The sequence below is a fragment of the Rhea americana genome, unplaced genomic scaffold, assembly GCF_003343005.1.
Source record: "Rhea americana isolate MKP2758 unplaced genomic scaffold, rheAme1 scaffold_3, whole genome shotgun sequence".
Classification (NCBI taxonomy): Eukaryota; Metazoa; Chordata; class Aves; order Rheiformes; family Rheidae; genus Rhea; species Rhea americana.
The window spans coordinates 12463864-12468457 of record NW_028186423.1 but is presented as its reverse complement, the minus strand read 5'-3'; the positions used below and the strand labels follow the sequence as shown (position 1 = coordinate 12468457).

The window sequence follows — 4594 nt, the reverse complement described above, 5'->3', positions numbered from 1 at the left end:
AGGTGTGTGGGGAATTGCCACTGTTTTGACTTGGAGAGCTGCTATGATTACACATATAGGACTGAAGATTTGGGGAGGTCAGAAGAATACATCTTCAGAATCTACTCACCCTGCATTATGTACAGAAACTTTCTGTGGAGTCTGAGAAACTCACATTCTCCTCTGTGAAAACTGAAGCTAGCCATTTGTCAACTGTAATAACCARTAAGATTTTCAAGATTGCAAAAACTTTCCCTTATAAATAGAAGGCAGTATTTCTCTTCACTGGATTCAAGGTCTGCTAGCAAGCTTCACAGGATGGTGATTAGATGCAAAAATGTTAAAAATAGATTATCTTCCGTAATAAAATCCTTCTTTGAGGAAGGCAAATACAATACTTCAGTGCATTCTCTCTTTTAATTAGYTCTGTATTAAATTGAGTATTGATGCACTGAGCGTAGGCGTAGGCATAAGCGTGGTAGGTCCCCTGAAGCTCTAGAGAAATCTACRAGATCTTCAGCCAGGGATTATTCTTTTATGGATTGTGAGCTCTGCTCCCTCCAGTTCCCCTAAATCTGCTTTGGAATAGTTCTCCTTGGCAGAACAAACTATAATTTATTGTTATGATCAAAAAAGATTATTGCCCTTTGAGGGGGGGAAAAAAAGCCTCATCAGATCAAATTTTTTTAATTGTGTACAAATTAGTGAGTGTCCTCTATTATTGACTTGTTTTTACAAGAGTGRTGCATTTTACTTAGTCCTTTGGTATCATATCTTAAAGTATAACCTCTATACAACCTGCAAAATATGCATTTTTAAAATTATTTCCAGCAATGTTTTTACACACTGCATATTTCTGTCTTGTTAGAATCACAGAGAAGACATCAGACTTTTCATTAGCAGCCAAAGTTTAAAGCCTTGGTAATACTCCAAGGCTACTGAACTCTACTTTTTAATACTGGAGTTGTTATTACCAAAAGTTACTTCATTAGCATCTTTGAATAAGATTGATTAAATTAATAAAATATTTTCTAAAAAAGAGTCCATATCTCAAGTCTTAAAAGGTGAGCTAAGAGTGAACTGAAATTTGACTAGCTAAAATAATATAAGTAGAGTAGTGGATCTTGAAATTCTAGAGAGCTAAATGACAGCAGTCTTAGAAAAGCAATCGGATAAGAAGAAATTCCAATTATAAGGAAGTACTATTACTGAAATAAAATATTCTAAGGTGGTTATAGTTATGCATAGGTATGGGATTATAAAATAAAGTTTATAGTGCCGTTAATAACTTTATTTTTTTTTTGCAGTTATAATTGTAGCTAAAAGCTTAAGAGGATGGATAATTGTTAGCAATTAAGTCTCACGTGAGATGTGGAATTCCTTCCACTCCCTCAAATTACTGGGAACAGTGGCTGCTTGCCATTTTGCAGGTTTAAGCCTTTAACATGGAGGATGAAGTGATGATCCAGATATGATACTTGGAATGGCTGCTGTGGTGTCAAGTACAGAAATAGTGTACATTATTAAGGTATTTTCTTAATTAACAAACATTTGTTTTAATAAATGGAAGAAACATGTACTTCCTTAAAATGTCTAAAATTCAGGTCTCTAAAGCTGGTTAGGAAGAGAATATTTTTGTTTTACTTATTTCACTTATATTATCCTGTTTCATAATATCTATTTCATATGGCAGCTAATAATATGTATTTGTAGTGCTCCACTGACAAGCATATCAAATTCAAAATATTCAGAGATGTTTACCTGAGTTTAGTTAACTGTATCAAATGTTTCATCACTTCAGTAGTATACCTTATTATCAGATTTTTCATCTAATGTCTATTTAGTCAACACAAATCAACAGTAGTTTATCAACAGTTCAGAAAAATCAGATTGGTAATTTGGTTAGTCTGACCAACAACAGATATATTTGCAGCACATTCTTTGGAAAATATTGAACATTTTGATCTTCCAGTGTTGTTTTTTATTTTAAATTTTACAATCTGTTTCAAGAACTTTGGCCAATAATAATAATAATAATAATAATAATAATAATAAAGGAATTGGAAACATTTGTAGCCTCTCATCAGGGGCTTTATCTGTGATGTCTCTTGTATGGGTACTTTTTTCCAGTTGAGATGATACGGAGAGAAACTGCTCCCATCAAGAGCTGAAATGTATTTTCAGAGCTCTCTGGATAAAGCACCATGGGCTATGGAAAATTGTTTTATGCTGTGTTCCAGAGCTTCTAGACTCCCATTGACTAAGCTATAAGGCTTATCCAGCATTTCAGCTAATTCCTTACTATGCTGTTCAAAGTACTACAGGGTGATGGTTTTGTTGGCATTATAAAGACTAGGGAAGAAATTACACGAGGAATGTAAAAGGTGAAAAGTTTTGGTCATGGGTGAAGGAATATAGTTCAATATAAGATAAACTAGACTAAGAAGCTTAATTTTGAGGTGCATGACATGTTAGGRCTGCAAAGAAATTAGAAAAAGGGAAATAACTTCAAGTACCAACATTACATAACTAAAGGACTGAGTTTCTAATGAAACACTATTAACAAGATGGGAGGATAAAAAGTGATAGGCAGATTAAGGGATAAAGAAATGATGAAGTAAAAGGATAAAGTTAATGGACAGCTAAGAAGGATTACTATGAAGAACTGATTCAGAGACATGAGAAAAGCTGAAGTGAGAAGAAAAGACAGCTTGAAAACTGTTTGGATTAACATTTGAGAATTTTATTTTAAAGGTAGTTAAATAATAGTTTATATAGATTAATTTAACTTTAAAAATAATTTGTATAAAAAAATCAGCAATAAATTAGGTATATCAAAATAACMAGATCTTGCATTATATTAAGCAAATCATTCAACTGAAAAAAAAATCACRTTTACATAACTGGCATAAGGGTGACAATTTAAGAATTTCAGATTCATTCTTCACGTTTTGTTCCACACAGTTCTATCTGATAAAATAATTTGTAAAAATCAGTGTTTCGTTGGGAGATTAAAAATACCACCTCTATAGCAGCTCCAAGTGAAAACTTTTCCATTCCATTTGAACAGTGTGAGAACATGAATGGATCTGTGATGGCCAAAAAGAATTTCAGCCTCTTTCAAGCAGGAAAAAAAAAAAAATACATCTCTGTGGCTATCTTCACTTTTCCTGCTTATTATTAGTTATTTGTATTGCCATGGCGCATAAAAGCCTAGGTCATTGCCCACAGCCTGGTTTTGGTAGGTCTTACACAAACCTTAATTAATTCCTTAAATGTCTTAGAGATGATGCTCATGAACAGCTGCAGCAATTTAGTATGTTACARCCTTCCCCTTAGGCTGCTCCTTTCTTGTGCAGAAAAATGAGTGGTAATGTTAGAGCATCTCTGTGGTTCCCAGTGTGTCAGCTGACAACACTGGAGTTGTGGAACTGGTCTGCGGCTGTTTCATGGAAGCATATGATCTCAATTCACATTCTCAACTGAAGGGCTAATGATAAGCGTGTGAATTGATGGATATTTTAAATATTGATAGGCTTGTGATCCAGAAATTTTGGGCAGTATCATTATAACTACTGTATTCAATTCTACTATACAACAGTGCAGTTCAGATAGTCATGTGCAAGAAAACAGTCAACCGGGTAAAGCAATTCCATTCTCATCTGCTTCAGCTTTCACTATTTTAGCATATTAAAGCTGGTGCCCCATCTGCCATAAACTTCTGCCATTAGCTGCACTGTTACAAAAACTTGTTTTAGTAAAGGCTTTGGGAAGAAGTATGTTCGAGGTCTTTCCCAAGTTACAGGTCAGAATGTTCAAAGTGAAAAGTGTAACTGATTATCTCCAAAACAAAATGGATTTATTAAATAGTGGCAAACTGCAAAATATTTTGTTCTAGCAATCAGGTTAATTGCAATGCTACTAAAATACTGCTAGCCCAACAGCTTTTGTGTCGCTTGTGATTGCTGTGGGTTGTGTGACCTGCTGGGTTACCTGACCTCRCGCTGCCCAGATCGTTTGGTGTGCAGCCTCTAAATGATGGAGGAGCTCTTCAGCTCAGGCGCTGGATTTTCTTCCAGAGGAGATACACAGGGTTAAGATGGTTGCCGTAATACGACGTTACTGGGAGTCGTCACTGCTGCTGCTGCTGCAAGCAACACAGTGACAGTCACTGAATTTTAAAATTACAAATCGGATACGGATGCTTTAAGATTGGAAGAGCTTTCTGGCGACTTTTTCAGTTAAAGGAGGCCAGTTACTAAGATTTGCAGTAGGTGGCAGATTTTACATTGCCGAAAGAGATGTTATCGCGATAGCGAGAAAAAAAAAGAAAACAAACAAAAAACCAACCAACCCTAAAAGCTCCGACAGGAAAACGAAACCTAGAGGGGAAAAAATATATCGTAGAACCTAAGAATGTTAAGATTTGGCTCCGCAGTGACTCGTCGCTTAACGTGACCCCCCCAGCACCTGGCTCGCACTTCGCGACGAGGCTCTCGCTGCCTTTCTGGGGGAAGGAGAAGGGCTCGCGGCGGCAGCTCCGCCGCTGGGGGCGGCGGCAGGCGCGAAGCGGCCGCGCTCAGCCCCGCGCGGCGCCCGCCCGTCCGCCCGCGCC

General features: G+C 36.8%; 1 protein-coding gene across 1 annotated transcript in view; it reads left to right on the top strand.

Annotated features, from left to right (window-relative positions):
* Positions 1-4594, top strand: part of COMMD6 (COMM domain containing 6) — a 31308-nt gene that overhangs the window by 11312 nt on the left and 15402 nt on the right. The gene's annotated exons all lie outside the window — the stretch shown is intronic.